Source organism: Petaurus breviceps, unplaced genomic scaffold (genome assembly GCF_028583685.1).
Source record: "Petaurus breviceps papuanus isolate PSGF00001 unplaced genomic scaffold, PetGlider_PUasm1.0 188, whole genome shotgun sequence".
Classification (NCBI taxonomy): Eukaryota; Metazoa; Chordata; class Mammalia; order Diprotodontia; family Petauridae; genus Petaurus; species Petaurus breviceps.
In genome coordinates this window covers 7,032,090-7,057,687 of record NW_027185804.1, presented here as the reverse complement: position 1 = coordinate 7,057,687, position 25,598 = coordinate 7,032,090, and positions in this window count along the sequence as shown.

The window sequence follows — 25,598 nt, the reverse complement described above, 5'->3', positions numbered from 1 at the left end:
ACTGATCCAAGGTCACACAAGTAACATCAGAGGCAAGATTTGAACTCAGGTCTTCAGTCTCCAGAGCCAGTACACTTTCCATTATACAGCTCCTCTTCACCTTGTAGGTAAGTTGCTAATCTTCCATAGAAAAGACTATTCTCACACAGATGAGCCCTGTACTCTGACAAAATCCCTCTGGTAAATGGGGGAGAGGCGGGCAAGGATATCTTTCTAACTAAGAATTGTAGCCTAAGCTCTCAATCCACACATCGGCTGGGATTTTTGCATTTTTTTGTTTGTTTTTGCTGCTTTCTAGGCCATCTTGCTAGCACTAGCAGCTCCAAATGGTCTGGAAATCATCTTTTATCATCCCTGCCAGATCAAACATTCATAAAACATTCCCTGTTTCAAAAACAATTGCCTGGACCTCCAGTCAAGCAGCATATTGATTTTAATTTGGGCAATTGCACAGGAGGTGAAGCTGGATGCAGCAGGTTGGGGACAGTGATTGCTGGTGAATCTCACTATTTCCTGCTACCCCCTCCCCACCTCTGTCTCCAGGACTGAAAGATGGGGAGACTATGGAAGGTGTTGGAGGCATAGGCTTCTTCCTGGGGAATTTTTCTTCTTCAGGAGATAGAAGATATCTACCTAAAAGTTCTAAGAAAACTTCAAAAACATTTGTTTTCCCAGGGCAATGGGATTATAAATCCAGTATTTTTATTTGATAATTTACCTCCAACAGACCTTTGTAACACCAGGGCACTTTTATCATCTCTAAGAAGCATCCATCCAAGAATAGTTGTCTAAAACTACAAATCTTCTGGGGAGCACTTGAGCGAATGAAGTGGTGCATTACACATGGGCTTTCTATTACACATAGGCATTCTAATCCTTTAGGAAGCACTGTAAAACCAGGACTAGGTGATTGTGTTTTATCCCAGGGTGCTGAAATTTAGAGGGTACTAACAATGCTTATAGTCTTTCAGCAGGTAGAAACAATAGAACTGAACAACTTAGGGATTTTATCATAGGGCTTATGTATCCTCACCTGGCTCTGGCTGGATCCCTCTCCAGGGGTGCTCTGCCTAGCACCAGCCCTGTTTAGCCTCTGTCTCTGCCCCTCATTTCTATAGGCCTTTATGTCCAGGGGTCCAAAGTCTCTCCCACCAAGTAATTCCTAACACTTAACATCCCTTCTGAGATATTTCATGGATTAGTGGCTAAATAACCCTGGAATCAGGAAGATTTGGGTTCAAGTCCTACCTTTGACATATATTGGCTGTGGGATTCTGGGAAAGTCACTTATCATCTCAGTTCCCCAAGGACCTGTATTAAGACTAAATTGCAGCACAGTTGAGGGTGTTTCCTCATTAGGAACTTCCTATATTAATGAAAGCATAGGTCTAGGGAGCCCTCCCCTGCCAAATCTATACCATTGAGACCCAAGCAATCACAGAGCTCCAGAGCTTGCTCAGAATTGCTTCAAATAAAGAGACAAATACCTCTAAGCATTAATCCCTTTTAGATAATGGTTTGTTGTAGGTTGTCCTTACAAGAAGATATCAGCATTCTTTATAACCACAGGAAGAGAAGGTATTAATGAAAGGCATCAATAAATGGATCCTTTATATTATATACTTTATAAAGATGAATTAAGTACATATTTAGTAATTCAATAATTAGCTTTTTTATTCTATGCTCCTTGATGATAGGGATCTGTGCTGGTCTTCATTTATTGTATCTTCAGAACTCAGTGACATGTTTTATTCTTTGGAGATGTTCAATAAATTGTCAGTCAGTCAATAAGCATTTATTAAGTATCTACCAAGTTCTAGGCACTGTGCTAAGCATTGGGGATGCAAAAAGAGGCAAAAGACAACCAGCCCCTGCCCTCAAGGACCTTATAATTTAATGAAAGAGGCAACAAGTAAACAAATGTGTAAAAACAAGCTATTTACATAATAATAATGAGATGATGAACAGAGAAGGCACTAAAATTAAGATGGGATTGGGAAAAGCTTCCTGAAGAAGGTGAAGAAGGGGGGGGGCAGAAATGAAGAGGGAGAACATTCTAGGCATGGGGTAGGGAGACAGGCAGAGAAAGTGCCCAGAGAGGCTTGTTTCATGGAACAGCAAGGAGACCAGTGTTACTGAATTGAAGAGTGAGTTGTAGAGAATGAAGTGTGAAAAGACTGTGATGATGGGATGGTGGTGATGAGGTATGGGTTCTGGGAGCCCCCTTGAGCTCTCCTTGAGTCCTTGAGGTACAGGCTCTGGGTACCTCCCTTGGACTCTTAATTGAATAATCAATGAGGCAGGTCTGTTACTAGACTTCCTACCCTTGAACTGGCCTAGCCCACCATTGTTTGTGGTCTCCAGGTGACTTCCCACCCTTAATCATTCATTAACCTCATTGACTCCTCCTGAAGACCCTCCCCAAACTCCTCCTCTAGACCACCCCTAGATTCCTCCCACAACCTTCTGTATATAAGACCCCATCTCATGCCATGTGGTGTGAGAGCGCCATAGAATGCCATGTGGGAGAGTGCCATAGAATAGTGAGAGCACCATAGAATGACCTAGCACAGGCCTACTCTGTGTCTAATGCAAGCAAACCTTTAATAAATTTTACTTTTCTTTGGCTGAGAAGACTCGAGTTGAATTCATGCAGCAGGACCCAGCTTATTGGTATTTTGGGGTCTCCAGAGCAACCCTAACCCTCTTAGTGGGTGATCTCTTCAGTGGGGCTAGATTAATGAGGGGTTTTGCCAAGCAGAGGATTTTGCATTTTGTCTTAGAGGTGATAGAGGTCCACTAGAGTTTATTGAGTGGGGATATTGTGACATGGTGGAACCTGTCCTTCAGGAAAATCACTTTGGTGGCTGGAGGATGGGAGAGAAACTTGTGGCAGGCAGAACCACTGGTAACTATTGCAATTGTCCAAGTATGGGTAGCTGAGGGCCTGTACTAGAGTGGTGGTGATATCAGAGGAGAGAAAGGGACCTATTTGAAAGATGTTACAGAGGCAAAAATGACAGGTCTTGGCAATAGCTTGGATATGAGGGATAAGAAATGGTGAAGAGTGAAAGACAACACCTAAGATTGTGAACCTGAGGAAATGGGAGAGTGGTGTTGCCCCCTACAATAATAGGGAAGGTAGGAGGAGCAGAGTTTAGGGAAAAAGATAATGAGTTCAGTTTTGGACACACTGAGTTTAAAATATTTACTGGACTTCCACTTCAAGATTTCTGAAAGGCAGTTGGAGATGGAAGACTGGAGGTCTGAAGAATAAGGTTAGGGCAGGAGAAGTAGATCTGAAAATCATTAGCTTAGAGATGATAATTAAATTCATGGGAGTTTTTGAGAACCACAATTAAAGTGATATAAAGGGAAAAGAAAAGAGGACTCAGGATAGAGCCCTGTGGGATATCTACAGTTGGTGGGTGTGACCTGGATGAGGATCCAGCAAAAAAAAAGTGAGAAGGACTGGTCTGAGAAGTAGAAGAAGAACCAAGTTCCAAAAACCCAATGAGAAGAGAATGTCAAGGAGAAGATGAACAACAGTGTAAAAGGCAACAGAGAGGTCAAGAAGAATGAAGATTGTGAAAAGGTCATTGGATTTAGCAACTAAGAGATCATTAGTAACTTTGGAGAGAACAGTTTTGGTGGAATTTGAATTACTCCAAAGTGGAAACACCATTCATGTGATACAATTGTGAAGTAATAGAATTCTCCGATTTGGGGCTCTATAGAATCTCAGAAGACCTAGAATAAGATTTAAAGATAGAAGGGACCTTAGATGTCATGCCATCCAAATCTTTACTTTTATAGATAGGGAAAGTGAAGCCTGAAGAGGCTAAATAACTTAGCCAAAGTCCTACTATATTCCCTACCTGAAACAGAAATCTCCTCTATATCATCTGGGGTTCTATGGATACAACAGCCATTTCTAAGTGGATGATTCCCCTTGCCCCCCAAATCTACCTATCCATCCCTTTTCTTTCCCTGGAGCTCCTGCCCTCTATCAAAAGCTGCCTCTTTGACAACTCCACTTAGATGTCTCATAGGAATCTCAAGCTCAACACATCCACAACAGAACCCATTATCTTTCTCCCCAAACCCATCCCTTTTTGTAATTTCCTTGTTGAAGTATCCTTTTAGTCATACAGGATCACTGACTTGAGATTGTGAAATCTACATTGCCCTTTGCCCCTTAGATCCAATCTGTTGTTAAGGTTTGTCATTTCTACCCTTGCTTCTCTTTAATCCATCTTCTCTCCACTCATACAGCCCCACCCTAGTTAAAAAACAGAAATTCCTCCATTTGGCATTTAAAGCACTCTGCTCTCTCGCTCCAGACTGCCTTTCCAGGCTGATTACACATTACTCCATGCCACCACACTCTATGTATGCTCCAGCCAAAATGGTCTACTTTGTTTTTTCCTGGACACATTATTCCATTTCTGTGCCGTCGTTTTGTGCCTGGGATGCTTTACCTTCTCTCCTCCAGCTCTTGAAATCCCTAACACCAGGGCAGTTTCCTCTAAGAAATATCCATCCAAAAATAGTTGGATTTTTGTCGGGTTTTTGGTTCTGTAAATCCAATTTTCTGTCTTAGAAACACTGATGGATTTTGCTTCAGACAGAGCACTCACACTCAAAGCAATTGAGCAAATAGAAAATTATTCAGAGCTCAGTTCAAGTGCTACCTCTTTCCAGAGACCTTTCTTTATCTCCCTTTCCTCAGTTGTTGGTGAAATGTCCTGAAATCACTTCAATTTCCTTTATGTATTTTCTGTTTTTACTTAGCTATAAATACATTTACCCAACTAATAAGCTTTTTGGAAGCAGGGACAAAATACACTTGTGTTTTTGTATTTTTCTGTGCCTAGCACATGGCAAGCATTTGATAAATTCTTATTCTTTGATTGGTTGCTCATTGACAAATGGTCATTTGCCCTCTGATTGAACATGTTTAGTGATAGAGATTACACAGTGTTCCAATGCCCTCCATTCCATTGTTGGGGAACCTTAATGATTAGGATATGTGTTTTTATATTGAATTGAAAGCTGCCTCCCTATACTTTTTGTCCATTGGGTCTAGAACTGCTCATTGAGGCCATGGAAAGAGTAAATAACAAAATACGGGTCCATGTGGATTTGTGCTTGTGGAGAGATGGAGGAGCAGCCAGATGAAACAGAGATCCTTTTGTGGATCCTTACTTCAGAAGGGAGCTGGCTTTGTTGAGGCATTAGAAAGAAACAAACTTCCTCCTTCCCTGCTTTCAGAGAAGCTGATGAGACAGGAGGAAACCACTGGAGAGAATGCCACAGAGCATTTGGTATTCTGGCTTCATTTTCTGAGCTCAGACTTTCTGACCTGAGTTGAGTGTGTGTTGTCTAAAAAAGAAGTTTCCCTCTTTCAGCAAAAACTGCTGGGGGCAAAGCACCCCAGTCTTTAGGCTGCAAAGTGACTCCTTGAATTGAGCTCTGAAGCTGTGCCATCAGGCACTCAAAGCCCCCAAACTGACCTTCCATAACATCATGAAACAAATATGCCTTTCAGATGAAAAATATCTCTGTGTTTAAAGGAGCCTCATTCACTGAAGGGAGACTAAAGCACATGGATGGGACTTCCTTTCTAGAATATCAAAGTTCTAGACATCTATTGGTCACAAATAAATGCCACAATATCCCAGGGAGCTCACCAGGTAAAAGATGATTGGTACATGGAGTCCCAGGGAGCTTATCGTCAGCTAGTGGTGCTCACTGTTGCAACCCTAGACCTAGGATGGTGCAGTTCCCCCTTTTCACATGGAAGAAATCAAAAGCTTGGAGTTCTCATTAATTTAAGTCAATAAGCATACACTAAATGCAAACTAGAGAGAGTGTAGCCTGATAGAGAGCCAACTTTAGAGTTAGGAAGACCTGGTTTTGAGTCCCACCACTGGCACATATCTACCATGTGATCAGCAAGTCCTTTAAATTCTCAGCTCCCCAGGCAGTCCTGTAAAATTCTAAGTTGGAAGAGCAATTGCTGATCAACACTGGTAGGTGAAAAAAAATCTTTGCTCACTGAGAATTCACTGAAATAAAACCAGAGGTGTAGTCCAGAAAAGAAAGAATGTGCAGGACAGTGGAATACAAAGGTCGGGAGGAGGTGATTCCCATCTTCCCCAAATAGCTAGTAAAGGTTTGTAGCTCCTGCCTTCCTCTTAGAGTCATACTGGATCCCAAAGGATGCGAGAGAAGGATTGTGGGAAAATGACTCAGATGGCAGAAATTGACTTACAGTATTCCCAAAATGTACCATGAAGCACTCCCTCCTCCCAAAGAACAAAAAAATCTAGGACTATGAAGGTCTGTTCTCCTTGTTTCTCTTGGGCCATAAAAAGAATAAAGGGATGATGAATTTGACCTCATAGACCTCATTAAGACATCATTGAGGCTTGTTTGAATGAAAAATGGACTGTAGCTCAGAATGGATTTACCTTATTCAAAATAAATGGGATAGGAAAAGTGTGGTCTAGGATAGCATTGTAGACTTAAACATTTATTTATTTAATTTTTAATTATGGAATAAACCAAGCATCTCCATAACATAGTATAATTAAAAAATGATTGCACATGAAAGGGTAAATCTATTACATATAACTTGCTATTGCTTTTAAACATATAAAAATTATCACATAAATTCATTTTTTCTTTTTTCCCCTTCACCCCTGCCCTAAAGATGTCTATCATTAGACACAAATATGTAAAATCATTCTATACATACTTCTCTTTGTCAGTTCTTTCTGTGGATACAGGTAGCGTCTTCTTTCATATTTCCTTTGAATTAATTTGGATATTTATAATAGTCAAAATGACTCACTCAAAGTTACTCTTAAAACAATATTGTTGTTACCATATACAAGGTTCTTTTGTTTCTGCTCATTTTGTTCTTCATTATTTCATGCAAGTCCATCCATACTTTTCTAAGATCATCAAGCTCATCATTTCTTATAGCACAGTAGTATTCCATCACAATCATATGCCCCAATTTGTTCAGCCATTTCCCAATTGATGGGCATCCCCAAAATTAGCAATGTATATTAACAAGGTACAGCAATTTGAAAAAATATAGGAATCAGGGAAGGGAGAAACATGGTGTAGAGCATCTTGGTAAAGACCAATCAATCAATAAATCATTTAACAAGCTATTATTAAGGACCTATTATGTACCAGGAAGCATTGTTCCAGCCTGGGGACACAAAGATAGAAGTTCAAGAGCCCCTACTCTCAAAGAATTAACATGCTAATGGAGAAGATGAGAATCACATATATAGGTATGTACAAAATGTACATAAGACCAATGAAAGAGCAAAACAAAGTGATTTTTGTCACTGGAATAAACCACAGACCAACTGGACAGAAAATAAATAGAAGAGGAGTTTGGGAAACTGATTATAAACCTGGCTCAGTTAAAACTGCACAAAGGCTTTTGGGATGCCCCGTATCATTGCGATGGGAGATTTTAATTATTCAGATATAGACCAGAGTTCACGCTGCCAAAAAAAAAAAAGAGCAGCTGATAACTTCTTGATTTGCCTGAGTGATAATTTCATCCTTCAAAAGGTAAAGGAACCAACAAGGGGGGGGAATTCTATTCTCAATCTGATTCTCCCTAATAAAAAAGGCTTGTTGGTGGTGGAGGCAACGATGGGAACCCTAGTGGGGAAGTGATCACTCCCTATTAGGGTCTATGACAAAGAAGGAGAGAAAGGTACTAATAAGATGCGATTTAATAGGGTAGATGTTTGTCTTACACTTGGGTTATCTGCATATCCCTATCACCTATCACGAGACAGCATGGAATAAAATGTCTAAGGGCCCATTTCCTCCAGAGACTTTCTTCATGGTTCCTGAAGACCCATGTCTATTTAGGAGAGGCCAGTTCTCTGGAGTCTCTGCATAGTTTGATGTGGGGTGGTAGAGAGATCCAGCTGTGTTGTTCACCTTGGGTTTTATTCTCAATGAGAAAGACACAGCACCTGCTCATCGTCTAAAGCAGAAAATAGACCCAGGCTGACACTGGTGATGATGTGGCGTGTGGCCAGATTATCAGATAAAATGGGAACTGATTTGTTTATTTTCTTTAGAGCTAGGGATCTGCACAGCCAGAGCTTATACAGCCAGATACTAACAGATATGGGCTTTGGCTTCCTGTCCAAATCTGTACTTCTTGATGCGGGATGCCCCCATTAGTTCTTCTCCACCCTTCCCCACCCCCAGTTAATTTCTATGGCATAAGAAAAAGGCTCCCCAGGGCAAGAGACTGATGGAATTGTCACTGAATCTGTTTCTGAGAAGGAGCAGCTCAGGCAAACTTTATTTCTCCCTGGAATATTTTTCTCTTTAAACATTTAAAGGCACGATGCATCAAGAAAGAAGTCTAGGCTCTGCTGTGAGAGTCAGGAGACCAGGGTTCTGCTGTCAGTCTTAACAGTTAACTTGCCGGGTGACCTTGGATCAATCTCTTCCCTTCTCTGGGCCTCATTTTCCTCACCTACAAAATAAGTAAATTGAACTAGAACATCTCTTAGATTCCAGTTTCAGTGCTACTGTTCTGGGCAAAGGGTGACTTTTGACCTCTATGGAAGGTATTCCTCAAATATAAATTGCATACACAAAGTTGGAGTTGCTTTGAAATCACAAGAGCAGTTAAAGAATTGTGAACAATCAATCAACTAATAAATATTTTGAAGAGTATTAGATAACGGGTGATTATCCTCTGATAGTCCTAGAGAACCAGGGCAAGAACTTCCATTGGAGGGGCCCATTCTGGCTCTCACATTGAGCTAGGTAAAAATGCTTCACAAATGTTGAAATGTTATGTAAATATGAGTTGCCATCCTCCTCTTCCTCATCGTCATCACCTTTCATCATCATCGTCATCGTCATCATCATCATCATCATCATCATCATCATCATCATCATCATCATTTCATCCAGTCCTAGAAGGATTTCTGCTGTAGTCCAGCGGATTAAGTCCCACCTTGATGTATTGCCATGGCTATCTCAGTATTTCATTCTTTAAGACATTAGAGTAGTCAAAGCAGTGTGAACAGTGGTTAACTAAGGAATCAATATCCTAAAGAATATTAGATAAGAGGTAACATTCTGAAGGTCCAAGAAATAGCAGAACATTACCTTGGACAAAGATTTGCCTCAAAACCAAATGATGCTGCCTTTCTTTCCTCTCCCTCTGCCCCTTGTCTTTTCACTCTTTAATGTCTATTTCTCCCCACTTTCTCTGTCTATACCCCATTTCCCTCAGGTCCATCTATCTGTTCATCTTCTCCCTTCTCTGTTTCTTTCCTTTTCATTGAATAATAAAATGTGAGAGATAGAAGGATCCTTTGAGATCATCCAGTCTAATGTTGTCATTTTTCAGATGGCCCACACGGTAGTGGGTCAAGTGACTTGCCTATGGTCTGACAATTAGTGGCAAAACCAGGGATAAAATTTCCCTTCTCCCATTTCTATTCTGCCTTTACTCCCTCTCACCTTGCTACCTTTTCTTCTTCCCTTTCCCCTTAATTGGTTATGATAGAGAACTGAAGTACTTAAAATATTTATCATACTTGCTACATGCAATTTTAGGTTTTCTGTCTAAAAACAAGGTGAGTTGAACAGTTTTTGATTCTCTAAGACAGGTGGTATGGCATAACAGAAGGCTGACCTTGGAGTCAGGAAGACTTGTGCTTCAGTCCTAACTCCCACACAGTCCTTCCAGGCTTGTGGCCCAGGGTGTCTTTTAACTTCTTAGTGACCCAGGCAGCCTTCTAAGACTAAGTTACAGAGCTTCTGATTGATAGCAAATGAGAGGTCCCCAAACAAATGAAATCATAGGTCTGGACCAAGGGAAGAAAACATCTAAGTATATGTGGCATTCAGTTCATTTCTTTTGGTGGTCAGCTCTTGATAGGAAAAAAAGTTCTCTTTCTTTTTCCCTAAAGCCTGAAATTATACTGCTTTTTGTAGTCAAATATGGTTACTCTACTGTGGTTACCCTTTGAATTTTTCATTTTAGGAAGAAACTCACACTATTAAAACAAGGGATGATTATTAAGACTGAAGGGGCTGCCTGGTTAAAAGATATAGCATTATAGACCTTCTATTGGTACCCTGAAAGAATGGTCCTATTTCTCTAAGAAAGTGTCAGTTTTTGCTAAGACTACCCTCTGTAATGTTAATGGGATAAAATCTTCCTGTTCATTAATAGGCCTCAGGTGGAGCCTACTAAGGGAAGCTTGATTAGGGGAGTCTTGTTTTTCAGAAAGACCCACACCTTTTTTTACTTTGTAATTAGGCAGTGGGTCACACAGGTTGTGATGCCCTCTGGCCCTGAAGAAGTGTATATGTACTCTGAAGTTAGCATTTTGCATTGGGCCTCACTCCCTAGAAGAGTGTTCATGTTATTTGACCAGATGAGATTCTGGGTAGCCCTTAAGGAACCCCCTGGCTTTGAAAAACCCAGATGTTGGTGCTTCTCTCTCTGGTAAGTAGATATGTATTGCTTTGGTCAGACAGTTGGATCTGTCTATTAATTTGTGTTAATTTCTCAGACAGGTGGAAACCCTGTCTGTTGGTCTTTATTTCTCTGCTTGTATTTTCTCTGAAATTCAGGGTGCTGACTTTTCTCCTGAACTACAGAATGTAATTAAAAAGATTGTTGACCCTTTGAACAGCTATCTTTCCTAGTAAAGCAGATCTAAGAACCTGTGCTAGCAGCCATCCTGGGTATGCCAGTGTGGTTGCTGCTACACTCTCCTAGGCAGAGGGAGTTTGTACTAGGGAATAGCAAAGACCTTTGATCTTATTTATATACTCATTTTGTTTTGGGTGCCCTTTCTGGAATTTATGGAAGGAGGAATTGGTAATTTGGGTGGCAGAAGCCAACATTGCTCATTTTAGGAAACTTCATAGACAAGAAAGTTTATCCTGGAGTCTTCATGTCATGAATGGAGATATTATGGCACTAGGCAGAACAGCTAGCAGTTTTGGACCCAGAATCAGGAAAACATGAGTTCAAATCTGGGTTGAGACACTTGCTAGCTGTGTGGCCCAGGGCAAGCCACTTAACATCTCTGTGACTCAGTTTCCTCATCTGTAAAGTAGAGAACATAACAGCACCTGGCCACTAGAGTTCTTGCAAGGATAACATGAGTTAATATTTGTAAACTGTTTTACCAATCTTAAAGCACCATATAAATGATGGCTATTATTATTTAAAAGTCAACAAAAAGTTTCTGGGATTTCTTTGTCTACCTTGTATATTCCTCACCAAGGCTTCTGGATAGAGTGTTGGATGGGGAGAGTTGGAAACTCCCATCTTAATGCTGTTTATCAGGTCACCATACCTCATTGTTCAACAACTCATTTACATGGTAATGTAGTTTTACATCTTCCCATAGATTTTCTCTTTTGTCCTTATCCAGGCTTCTCATTTCCAGTTTTTCCTATCTCTCAGTCTCATTCAACTTGGTCTTCACTCCTCAACTTTCAGTCACATTTATTTTTCATTTACTTCACTTCTCTTAGTTTTGACCTTTTAATGCTCCCAGATCCCTAGCTACTGTGCCAGACCTTTCAGATCCATCCAACTTTGGCCCATTCTAGACTGACTACTGGACATTAAACCCTCATCCCTTCCTCTACTTCTGATGGACAGCAATACCATCTTGTTTCAAATAAGTAATTTGCACTCTTTAATTAAGCCCCAATTTTCTGATTACTGGCCTATCATGCTAACATGGTAAGGTTACTTACCTTCCTGAAATTGCTGCTCTATAAACCAGAGATGATAATACCTGTTCCAGATCTCCCTACCCTTCACCTTCTAACACAAAATGAAAAAAATTCTTTGAGAAATTGATGAGAAGTGAAAACCCAAGCAATAGCAGAAACTGGAGTCAGGGGAGGGGGTTATAGACAGAAGAACATTTAGTCATCTCCCTTCTTGGTCCCCACAGGCAGCAATGGATTGATATTTGCTGGTCTCTGGCCTTCCAGGAAAGAGCTTTGGGGAAGTGACATTTCTGTAAATAACTAACCCCACCTGGTAATGAGAGTGGAGGTGGAGAGCATCCCTGTACTATCATCAATTACACCACCCTGCTGGACAGGGGAACCCCAGGAGAGAGAATCTCTTTACACACCACAATCATTATTTATAGGCATTACCACCACCCCCAAGCTCTGGCCACGTGGTCCACTTGATGGAGGCCTCTTTCCAAAGGTTTTTTTGTATTCAGTGTGAGTCCTGTATCTGTCCTCCCTCTCTGCACTGACTACAAGGATTGATTAGGACCATAAGTTCAGCATCTCTTTAAAAAACCTTCACGGTGAATGTATATAATATATGTGTGTGTATATGTATATATGTATGTACGAATGAATGAATGTATGTGTATATATATGTGTGTATGTTTATTCACACATATATACATACATACATACACATATATTGCTTTCCCCCAATACAATGCAAATTCCTTGAGGGCAGAGTTCTGCCTCCCTGGACACTCCCTGGACTCTTTGGCTGCATGTCTTTGTATCCTCAGCACAGTGTTTGGCACACAGTGGAAAAAAGTTGAGTAAATGCATGTTGAATAAATGAATGAATAAATGAACTAAAAAAAGGAACGAATGCATGATTACAAGGCATAATGATTTGTCTGAGCCACATAAAGGTTAAATGAGTTGCCCAGGGTCCCACAATTAATAAGTGGCGGGGGAGAGATTTGAACCCATAAATTCTGCTCCAAACCTAGCATTCTATCCATTATATATACACTGTAAAACCTTGTTATAAATATAGGTACTATCTACACTTATCACTGACCATTTGGATTATTGTGAGAATCTGACTGACTTTTTAAACTAATGACTATGATAATGGGTAAAATCAACTGGGCACTTGGACAAAAAAATGTTCTAAATCCACCTTGTTCACTTACCAAACTATTAATTTTTTTAAAGAACCAGAGAGCCACTTCTCTCCATCATGGAGAAAAATGGCTTATGTCCCGTGATAGTGGAATAGAGTCCAGGCAGAAACTAGGGACACTGTTGAGGAAAATGCATTTTGGGGACCAACTGCTTAAATTTATTGAATCAGGAAAGAGTATTAGAGCTGAAAGGGACCATAGAGACTACCTAATTCAATCTCTTTATTTTATAGTGGAGAAAAAAGGTTGAAGGGACTTGCTCAATATCAGTAGTAGTCCATAAAACTTGCTTCTTTTTACTTAGAAATGGGAGAGATTTGGGAGGACATCTAGTCCAAGCTTCTCATTTTATAAATGAGGAAACTGAGGCTCAGGGAGGTAAAGCAAATTGCACAAGATCACACATGGAGTAAATTGCAGACCCAGGAATTGAACCAGGATCACCTGTCTCTGTGGACAGTTTTCTTTATACTACATCACAAGACATACTCCCTTTCTTCTGATGGTAACTCCCCCAAACTGGAACCTTTGTTGCAAACTTTCAGATTCCTTGGAAGTTCCCTACCCATGACAATTGGGAGACCTTTCAGATATATCTGCTAGATATGCTACATGTCCTCATAAAATCCCTAGCTGCTCTGTTGCATGAAGTGACAATATACCTGGGACTCCCACCTATCAAACATGGGAGGATGGATGAGACCTTGTGTGAAGATTTGCTAAGGCTCAGAGGATTCTTGGGGACCTTCTCCTCCTCCTCTTCCTGCCATATACTGAAGAGAATCATGCCCAAAGTACCACTAATATCTTGGTTATATCCCTTTCCTTCCCTTCTCCATTCTGTTTTAGAGTTGTTGACATATTCTAGTTTGGGAGGGGATGGTTGCTACCCTTAGCCTGAAGGTCTGGATTGTGTCCTAGCTAGGGGAGGCGAGTGCTGCCTTAGTTCTGGAAGTGCCAGCTGTGCCTTAGTTGAGGGAGAGAGGGGTATATGTTTCCATAGTATCATTATCTTGGTTCTTCTGTCTCCCTCCTCCATGTTTCCATCTTTGTATGTCTCAAATTAAGCCACCTACCTTTCCCTTGGGTGAGTTAAAATGCACTAAAATAAGACTGCTTGTCAGTTATTAAATGGCTAGCCTCATTCTTTTTAAGTCTTCAACCACTGGAGGAAGGTCAAACAGTGTTTCAGTTGCAGAATCCAGAATAAAAGAAGCCAGATGTCTTGACTGCCAGGCTGGTGCTCTTTCCCTCACACAATCCTGCCTCCCTGGGCATCTCTAATTCTCTCTGACTGTATGTTATTAACATACAGCCTTCAAGGCCCATTCAAAGTCAGCTCAAGAGAACTCAAGAAATAATGAGTTAATTTTAGCATTTCAGTTTGTAGCAGATATTGGAGTTCTAGGACCATGATTTCATGCAGTTCTATATCTGACCAGAGAAGATGATGTGAGAAGCACACATCTGGGAAACTTTAGAATATGACCCTTTGTCTTCTGAGCCTAGAAAGCTGGGGATTCATATGTCCATGCAGGGAGGGAAGCTCCCTTTGAAAAAATCTTTCCAATGACTGAAATCACCACTTTCTAGAGACCTTCCTGTTCTCCCTCTGCTGCTGGCAACCCCCCTCTCTATTCCCTACCTCCCCCACCAAAAAAATCTGCTACAGCAGAGAAGCTGGAGCATGGCCCAGATCTAAAGCCTACCTCCAGCACCAGTTGACAGAAAACTGGGTTTTTTCCCCTTTTGTGTCACGTTTCAGATAGTAATTGACAAAAACCTAAAGCTCAGATATAATTATAGTTATTAGGCACCACAGGATGAATGCAACTGTGTGCATTTGAATAAAAGCGGAAGTTTGTGTGCTGACACGTGTTGAGTCCACTCTAGGTCTTGGGAAAGGAAAAAGGCTGAGCTTTGCAAAGGATGTCTTTCCTCTTGTGACCACTGACCCTTCTGGCTGCCTTTAGCTATGGCAGAAGCTCCTTCTATGGGAGGATGGTCACATTCTACGACAACTGGTCAGGTGCATTCATTTTTGTTGGTGTTGTTTTTTTTCTTCAATAAATAAATACTTTCTTTCCCTCTCACTCACTTTTCCCTCCCAAATGTGTGTGTGTGTGTGTGTGTGTGTGTGTATATAAATTCTTTGTAAGAAACATGCATATTCAAGAAAACAATTCCTACGATGGCTATTTCTAAAAATATATCTCATTTTGCAGCTCAAGTCCATCACATTTTTTGTCAGCAGGTGGCTATCATGGTCAAGCCATCATTGGTCTTCTGGAATAATTGTTGGTCATTGTGTTCCTCTCCAGGCTGCTCTCCTGACTTATTTCCCTAGGACTTTCTCCACCATTGCATAGAAACCTCTTCCCCCTGAAAGCTTACCCCATCCCCCGGCTACTTCTCACAATGGAAGCATCCTTCAATGCAGTGGCCTCTTCTTCTGATTGTCTGGTTCCTCTTAGGACCTCCATTTTAAGGAGAAGACCCAGGAAACCAAGTCATCATCCCTCTCCAGACTATACACTTGATTCATCTTCACAGGACTTTCTCCATCATGTCATAAAACCTCTTCACCATGAAAACTCATTCCATCCTTGGACTACTTCTTACATTGGAAGTACACTCCAATCCTATGGTCTTTCCTTCCAAATTCTGGTTCTTCCTAGAACAACCTCCATTTTAAAGAGAAAGTTCAGGTCAACCATATCTTCATTCCGTTCCAGCCTGTATCCCTGATTCATTTCCACAGGACTTTTTCTACCATGACACTGAACACCTTAATTCCAGTCCTCTACCCTCATACTTTTCAGCTTCCTTTTATGGGTTGTCTTCCTTTTGAATATAAGTTACTTGAGGGCAGGGACTTTCTACTAACATTTATATTTCCAGCACTTAGTGCAGTGCCTGACACGTAATAAAAACTTAATAAATGCTCATCATTGTTGACTTAAGTTTTCACCTTTTATGTTTTCATTTGGTCAGGCTTACTTTACTTTCTGTCAGTGCAGACAGGTATTTCTAAGTTTCTATGAACCCATCCGTTTCATAATTTCTTACGGTGCAATAATATTTGATTACATTCATAAACCACAATTTATTCAGCCATTCTCCAGTTAAAGGGCACCCCTTAGAGTCTAGTTCTTTGTTACTAGAAAGAGAGCCACTATAATTACTCTTGTATATTTAGAGTTTTGTTGAGTTGAGTGAAATAGGAGGCAAATTTTGACTCAGATCAAGGACAGACTCAACACTCTAACCTTTTAGTGATGGAGCAAACACCTAAGATTGCTGTCACTGGAGGTGTTCACAGGCTCACTGAATCACAGACTTTCAGAACTGAAATGGAAGGGGCCTCAAAGCTTCTGAGATGTATCTTTATAACTAAACATGAAGCTCCTCTAAAGTGTTCCTGATGAATGAGTAATTCAGGCTCCTCTTAAGACCGGCAATAAAGGGGAAAAATCACAATTCTCTGGGTCAGCCCAAACCACATTTGGGCACTGATTGTTGGGGATGATTTTCCTTATATCAAATAGAAATCCTTTTCACTCTACGAAGTTTGCCGATTTTTCCTAGTTCTACACTCTGAGAATGATCAGAACAAGACTAATCCCACTCCCACATGAGCACTTTTCCAATATTTGAAAGTAGTTGTGTCTTCTCTTCTCCAAGCTAAACATCCTAGTTCCTTCAAGTGATCAAGTAATCCATCAGCAAGCATTTATGATGCTTCTCATATGTTCTAGGTGCTCTGCTAGGCACTGGGGATACAAATACAAAACTAAAACAGTCACTGACCTCAAGAAGTTTATATTCTATTGGGGAAGACATCCATGTGGTTTTAAATCTATGATCCTGTGTTTGGTATTTACCTGCCCATGACCTTGGAGGCATGAAATCAGACCTTCCCCACTGGGGTCCTTCCCTTCCCTGCTAAAAGACCTGAGAAGCTCTGATCCCAAATTGGCCACAACACCCAAGCCAATCCAGGATTTCCTTTGACCTGGAACTACTAAGGTTTCCCTGAAGCATAGAGTCAAGAGTCCTGGAAATTTGTAAACTTCTTCTTCCTGCATGACCTGAAGACCATCATGTCTGAGAGTCCCTGATGATGTCCCTTCTTGGTGTTTCCCATTTCTTTTTGAAGGTATTAGTCACAGTTCCAGATTGTGTGTGTGTGTGTGTGTGTGTGTGTGTGTGTGTGTCTGCTGCCCTGGTTACCTTTCCCTTGTCCTTATTGCTCCACCCCACACTCTTGGGCATCTTCAGTTAACCTATTTGGCCTTCTCCATTGGATTTTTCCCCTTAAACATGCTAAATAAAAGGCCTACTCCTTTCAGCATTGGAATGGCTGGCCTACTTCTTCAATCTCCTTTATTCCCAGTAGTAGACCTTAGTACATGCCATGCTGTTGACTTATATATTGACTTGCAGGTTTTAATTTATTTTCTTCTACATCTAATGCATTCCTGCTATTTCTCCCCTATCCTATAATTGGGGACCAGGTTTTTTTAAGACCCAAATATAAAACTCTAGATGTATCCCTATCGAATTCCATCCCTTCAAATTCTATTCTGGTGTTTTTTTTTAAACTGATCCTTGCCTGAGTGATTTAGCAGCCTACATGTTTATGTAAGATCTTATGATACAAAGGCTTCTTCTTCTCCAGTGTCTGGAACCTATTCTTCAGGACAGAGGCTTACCTTCTGGTCCCTCTAGCTCTCTGGTGTTCAGGATGGACTTTTGCACACAGCATGTTCAATATATTCTTTTTACTAACACTTACCGTCTCTCTGGATCATACATATCTTCTCAATATACTACTCTCCTGGTATATTGGGAATTAGAAGCTTTCACAAAATGGCTAGTATTTTGGATAAATAGGATAAAAAGCAATAGGCATTTATTGTGGGCACATTTTAACTCACACAGGAAAGGTATAAAGCCTAGGTCCTAGTCCTATAAATTTCCAGATATATCCAGGAGCTTGAAGGAGCAGAGGCAAGAGAAGAGAAGTTCAGAGTACAAGGAAACATAATTCTCAGTCGTTATAAAGGGAAGGATGCAACTGCCTGTTGATCACTAGTGGAGTGTTTTCAGGTCTGAAGTGTGATGGTCTTTAGGACACAACAGGAGGAAAGGACTGGACAAATTCAGCTTGTCCCAAGAACAGCTTCATTCAAGGGAAACTCTGGGCTTAAATCTTGCCTTGGAGGCTTCTTATCTATATGGCTTTGGGAAAGTCAACTAGGTTTCATGGGGATCCATTTCCTCACATGTAAAATGAATGGTGTTATCTAGATCAGAGGTGTCAAACACATAGCCAAAGGGCTATATTGCAAGGACAATACTTCCAGGTAGAGCAAGCCAGATTAAAATATAGTTGGGAAATATTTAACAAAATAAACAAAAATACAGTAGAACATAGACAATGTTGTGTCATTTTCTAAATCAATACACTACTGGCAGGAATCCTTATATATGAGTTGGTGGCCTCTGTCATTTGAGTTTGACAAACTGGATGAGATATTCTCTGAGATCATTCTCCCTCTAGTTCTATCTCTTAGAACATGTCATCACTCATAGTTCATTATAATTTCCATCCTACAAAAAAGTTTCAATCAATCTGCAATTATTTATTAAGGACTTGTATGCCTGGCATGTAGTAGATGCTTAATAAATATTGGTCTAATGAATGATTGGATGAAAGGATGGAGTCAAGGCTCTCTGATTGAAGCCTTGGTTAAGACAGATCTATCTTGGAAGGAACTTTTGGTCGCAGTCTTGGACACGAGTACCAGAATGCTTAGATTTCAATGGGGATGATATTCAGAGTCAAAGGACAAAAAAAACTGTGCTTAATATGATTGTACCTGTATAACCTATGTCGGATTGCTTTCTGTCTTGGGGAAGGTGGAGGGAGGGAGAAAAAATTTAGAACCCCAAATCTTATAAAAGCAAATGCTAAAAACTATTTTTACATGTAATTGGAAAAATACAATACTATTAAACAGAAAAAGAAAGAAAAATGCAAAAATAAAAGTTTGGGATTTTGAGAAGCCCCCCCTTAAAAATTATACTAATTCTATCTCCATTTAAAAAATAATTTTCTGATTTACCTATCTCTTGCCCATGAACTCTTTTTTAACAAGGAAAAATGTGCAAAACTGACAGAAAAATTAAATACATTTGATAGTATATGCAGTATTCCATACATATACTTTCCCACCTCTCTCTCAAAAGTAGGGTTGTGTGTATATCACTTCACTTTGGGAGGGTGACTTCAAGGCAGCTCCAGTAGTTCCTGGCATCCCCTTCCTTCTTCTTCCCACAAGGCCTTTCAAACTCAAGGTTGAGTCACTCTCAGATGATCTTCTGTTCTTCAGGATTGAGACTAGTCTTTACAATTAATCTGGACTTGACAGCTTTTTAGTTTTCATGTATATTGTTATAGTTATTTTCCATGTATTTTTTGTTTCTGCATTCTTTACTCTGTATTGCTTCACATAAATCTCCCCAAATTTCTCTGAATTCTTCATATGCATCATTTCTTATAGGGTAGTACTATTGCTTTCCCTCCACATGCCATAATTTGCCTGGGCAATCATCAAGGCAACGGGTTTCCATTTTGTTTCAAGTTTTATTTTGTTTTGCTGCCACTATGAAAACTTTGCTGCATGTAGGATCTTTTTGAGAGATCCCCTTTTTCATCATGGAAAAAAGGGAAGACTTCAAAACTCCAGTGTGGAAACAGAAAAGAAAATAAGAGGAAGCCAGCCCTTCCATTGGGATTGGGTAAATGGAGCACAGATGAACAGCAGGTCTGAGTACTACACAATTCATGCTGGAGAGAGCACTTTAAAGCCAAACATAGAGTACATTAAGGCCCATCATTTTAACATCTGTTTAATGGCTCTTCGTCAGATGTCAGAACTCCAGGTGGGGCTGCAGCCCTGAGCCTGCTGATGGAGGATTTGTCCTTGGTGGGCAGAGCAGGACAGGAGTCTCTTCACTGTCTCATGGATGCTGGAAAGTATTGTATGGCTCTGGTACATCAGCCCACCTTGGGTCTTTGGAGTCTTAGGTTGGTGATCCCAGGTATGTGACAGCACAAAAACATCCTCAAAGTACAACCAAACCTCCCATGCCCCAACTGTCCCCATAACTGGAATACTCTCCCTCCTGCACAGTGCTACTTCTCAGAATCTCTAGCTTATGTCATCTGCTACAGAAAGCTTTTCCACATGCTCTGAGTGGCTTGGACTCATAGCTATAGAAGGAAGGGATCCCAGAGACCTAGTCCAACTCCCTCTTTTTACAGATGTGGAAACTGAGGTCCAAAGAGTTTACATGATTTCCCTAAGACATCTGTCTTCTCAAATTATTGTGTATGTACTTATCTGCTTCTATGTTGTACCCCATACAGCCTTCAGTAGAATACAGGCTCCCTGACAGCAAGAATTATTTTTCATTTTTGTCTTTGTGTTGTGCTTTGCATATTGTTGATGCTTAATAGCTAATTGTTAGATTCGCTTAGCTCACAACAAATTAAATTCATCTTCACCCATTTCAGGATCATGAATTTAGAGCTCAAAATGACCCGAGATATTGGGAACAATCTTCTTATTTCACAGATGAAGAAGGTGAGGAGCAGAGACGTTAACTGACTTGCTTAAGGTTTCCTAGGTAGTAAAAGAGTTCCATGGTTTGGCCCCAAACCTGAACTTGATTTCCAATAATCAGTTTTGGTTGTTTAAATGTTATAATGCTAGAGACAACAACCTTATTCTTCATGATTCATTCAGCCATTTTAACTTATTTGAATCAAATCTGGAGCTTCATCTACTTGCCCAGAAGCTCATCAGAACTCATTCTCCTATAAGGTGTAATTGAGACATGCCAGGACACAGTGCTTGGGGACTTGGCTTGCAATGTGATGTGAAAACAAGTTCAGAGAAATAGGGAACACCTCTTTCAGGCTCACAATTATTTTCTCTTTGGCTGCTAGGTGACCACGTATAGATTTCTCCCTAATGACCCATCCCATGGCTTCTCAGAATTTCTTTCACTCCTAAGCTAGGAGTCATAAACTCCATCATTAATGGACTGGAGGGTCGCAAGGCTTGAGGAAGGTGTAGGTCTGACCTAAAACCAATAGAATTAAATACATTTAATGACTGGGTTTAAAAAGCCTCTACCAAAAAAAAGCTGCTACCAGGTACAGAGTGATAGAGGTATGGCTAGATAGCAATTCATCTGAAAAAGGTCTGGGGGTTTCAGAGAACTACTAACAATATGAATCAACAGTGGGACATGGGACCAAAATAGCTAATGTGATTTTGGCTTAGCATTAATGGAAATAGATTGTTCTCATTTTAAAAAGGATATTAACAAGCTAGGGGGTGTCAAGAGAAGGGTGACTAGGACAGGGAGGGGACTAGAGGCCATGCCCCATAGAGACAAGTTGAAGTAAATGAGGAGAAGTCAAAGGAATTGAAGAAAAGAAGATTAAAGGAGCAGAAGAAAATGTCTTCAAGTGTTTGGAAGGCTGTCCTGTGGAAAAGGTATTGGATTTGAACTTACTGACTTCAGGGGAGAACCAGGAATGATGGTGGACATTGCAGGTTCGGGGGGCAAGAACAAATTTTTCTTCAATATGGGAGAACTTCCCTCATCATATTAGTGTGATGATCAAAAGAGGTGATACAATAAAGTACTTGGTGGGAAAGCTAGGTATTGCTTTAGTATTCATCACAATAAGATTATATATTACATAGTAATCTGCTGAGTGTTCTTGACTTGGAGACAAGAATTGTCGGTCATGTCCAACTCTTTGTGACTCCATGGACCATCGCATGCTAATGGTGTCCATAGGATTTTCTTGGCAAAGATACTGGAGTGGTTTGCTATCTCCTTCAGTGGTTTAAGGTAAACAGAGGTTAAGTGACTTGCTCAGGGTCACACAGCTAGTAAGTATCTGAGGCCAGATTTGAACTCAGGTCTTCTTGACTCCAGTTCCAGTGCTTTATCCACTTAAGTCACCTAGGAGGCAAGGACACCTGAGTTCAAATCTGGCCTCAGACACTTGCTAGCTGTGGGACCCTGGGCAAGTCTTTTAACCTTCATCTGCCTCAATTTTCTCATCTGTAAAATGGGGAGAATCATAGCACCTACCTTCCAGGGTTACTGTGAAGATCAAATAGTAATATATGTATGTCCCAGGCCACAGAGAAGTGGTAGAAATCAGGATGCTTGAGGCAGAAAAAAGCCAAGGGGTACCAGAAGTGACCACTAAGGATGTGCCTGGGACCTGGGCATGGTGTCCTGGAAAGAGCACTGGCTTGGAGCCAGGAGATTGATTTCCAATCCTGGTCCTACTATGCTGTGCCACCTTGGGCAAGTTCCTCAATCTCTCCATTCTTCTATTTACTTAAAAACAGAAAAAAAACAACCAGACCTGAGATTTTACTGGCATAGAAATCTCTCTGTAAGAGAACTCCCTCTACCTATGCAATTGGCCAACTTTTCTGAAACTTCCTCTCCTAGAGAGTTATCTGGGCTGCTGAAAGATTAAGTAACTTGCATCAGAGGCTGAATCTGAACTAAGGTGTTCCTGAGCCTGAGATCAGTTCTCTACCCCCCATACCATGGCTGCCTCTGCCTTATCTGTAAAACAAACTATAATATTACCTATCCTACCCACCAGAGACTTGTTGCCAAAAGGCCCCTTGTAAACTGCAGAATGCAGCATAAGCGTGAGCAATAGTAGCCCAGAAGGAAACTGAACTTTTGCATCTTAGGGATGGTGTACTGTGCTGGTCCCATTGCAGGGACACTGAAAGGTGTCATGCACAGCACCAAAGATAAACCCCTCAATTTCACTGAGGAAGGACCCTGAGTCCTAGGCCCTCACCAGGGCTTCATAAAACCAGAGGCCTTTGAGGAATTCAGAAAAGAGAGCGAGAGTGCCATATCAGGAGTCACAGAGATAGAAAACAAGTCCTGGAAAAAAGGTTAAAGGACCTGGAATTATTTAGGCTCCAGAAGAGGCAGCTGGGGAGAGATTTAATAACCATCTTCGTGTAGCTGAAGGGTTATTATACAGAAACTGGTCACCAGCTGTCTCCTTTCAGCATCGAGGACAAAGCTGAAGGAAATGAGTTTACCCACTATAAAGAGAGACATTGAGGTCAGATAAGGAGACAAAAGAGCCACACCTTTCTGGCTGGGCTGAAGTGGGTTATTAAGGGAAGCTTACTGAGCACCTCAGGGATATTAACTCTTTTACCTGGGACAGGAGAATCTGGCAGCAAGGAAATCTTTCAAACCAAGAATTCTAGGACAAATCTTTTCTCAAAACAAGGATTTTAGGTGAGTTCCCATCAATGTTGAGCTCATGCGTATGATTCTCCCGATCTTTTCAACTATTTTCAAATATTGGGACCCCTTTCAACTCATGTGGACTACCACATGATGGAAATTGTACTGTTAGTTAATTAAGGAAGTGTGCGTAATTACAAAATGCTTATGGATCGATGGACTACATTGCAATAACCTTTCTGCCCCCTAAGAGTGACTACCCCACACTTCCTTATCTGTTAAGAGTTGTGTTTAAGTCACCTACCCAATAAAATTGCATCTTTGCAGAATAGCCGGGAGCCAGCAGGGTTTTTTTTTAAGGGTTTTTTTTTTTTTTTCCAGGAAAGAAACCTAATAAGATTATTGAAAACACACACACAACCAAATTCACTGGAGTTCTCCACTTAAGCCGATGGGGTGGAGTCACAAACATGGAATGGGTGCCTGCAGTATTAGGAATGCACCAGTTATCTCTGAAAGTTTTTTTTTTTTATCATAGATTTAACCTTAGTGGAACACTAACCACTTTGCCACATACTAACAATGTGTTGAGTTGCCAAAAACTATTTGATGCCAGGGAAAGGAATGCAAAGGCCTGTACCTGGTCAGATTGCTTCCTTGTTGGGTAGGGCATGGGGGAAGAGACTCAAAGACACACCTATGTTAAGGAAGCTTCTCACAAGCATATTTTTCTTCTCCCTCCCTTCCCCCTCCTCCTTCTCCCTTGAGGACATCTGGGTTTTTCTCTCTGTGAGTAACAAAAAAAAAAATCACAAATGTGGGCCAGTTGAATTACATCTAATGTAAATATCCTTAAATGTAAATATCTTTAAATATCCCCTGTACAGTTCTGAGCAGCTTGGTGCTGTCTAATTCATTAGTGCTGAACTAGCCAACTACTCATAGGGATAGTGTGGTTTAATGGATAGAGTAATGACTTGGAGTAAGGCAGACCTTTTAAACAGTTGTTTCCCTGACAGGGATAGATAGATCACTTAATTTCTTTGAGCCTCCGTCTCTTTATCTAGCAAATGGGGATAATAATACCTGTAGCATTCACCTCCATAGAGTTATTCCATGTCACAAATGAAATACACAAAATGTATGAAAGCCTTAAATACTGCATAAATGTGAGATATTAATTATTAAATAATTGAAAATTTTCATGATTAATGGAGAGGTAGAGTGGTATATTATAAAGAACTCAGACATCATAGGACCTGGACTCAAATCCCAATTTTGATGGTCACCCCTTTGACCTTAATTTCCTTGGACCTTATTATCTCTGTACGGCATGACCTTATGGCCCTTTAGCATTCTATATGCCCTTCTCTAGATGCCTTGAAGTTTATCAATGTCCTTTCTAAAAAGTGGCATTGAGAATAAAGTAGTTTCTGTAAGTGTAAAATGAGATGGTTGGACTAGTTGGCCTTTGATGTCCCTTCTAGCTCTGCATCTATGATCCTATGATTTGTGAATGATTATTGAATAATTATTAAAAGTTTTCCCTGAATTAGAGCCTAAATTTTCCTTTTCAGTATTTCTGCTAATTACTGCCAGTTCTGCCCTCTGGTGCTAAGAAAGGCACATCTAATCCCTCTTCCATGTGATAGACTTGTAAATCCTTGAAAACAACTATCATGTTTTCCTCAAGTCTTATTGGCTATAGATTACACATCTCTTGCCATCTTCAACTGAACCATATATGGCATGATCTTCAGGTCCATCACCATCCTGGTTGCCATCCTCTGGCTGCTCTCCAGCTTATCAATATAGTTTATAAAATGAGACACCCAGGGTGCCATTTTCATAGGGTGGACTAGAGGAGATGAGATTATAGGCAGAGACCTGTTAAAAGGCTATTACAGTAGACCAGATGAAAAGTAATTAAAAGTTGAACAAGGGTGTCTATTGTGGGAATAGACAAAAGGATGTGTTTGGGAGAGATCTTATGATTAGAATTAATAGGACCTGTTGCTTCCATTCAAGATAAATTAGCCAGCATTTATTAATCACTCACTTTGTGCTACAAACTCTGGTAAACTCTAGGACTACAATGTAAGCAAAAAGAAAGATGGTTCTTTCTGTCAAGGAATGTGTGTTCTAGTGGGAGATAATAACACATAAAAGGAAGCTGAAGGGGTTGGGGTAGAAAAGAAGCTACCCCTGAAGGGATATCATAGGGAAAGAAGTTTAGAGAGTCTGGAGTGGATCCCAGATAAGAATGAAGGAGTGAAGCTGGATGGC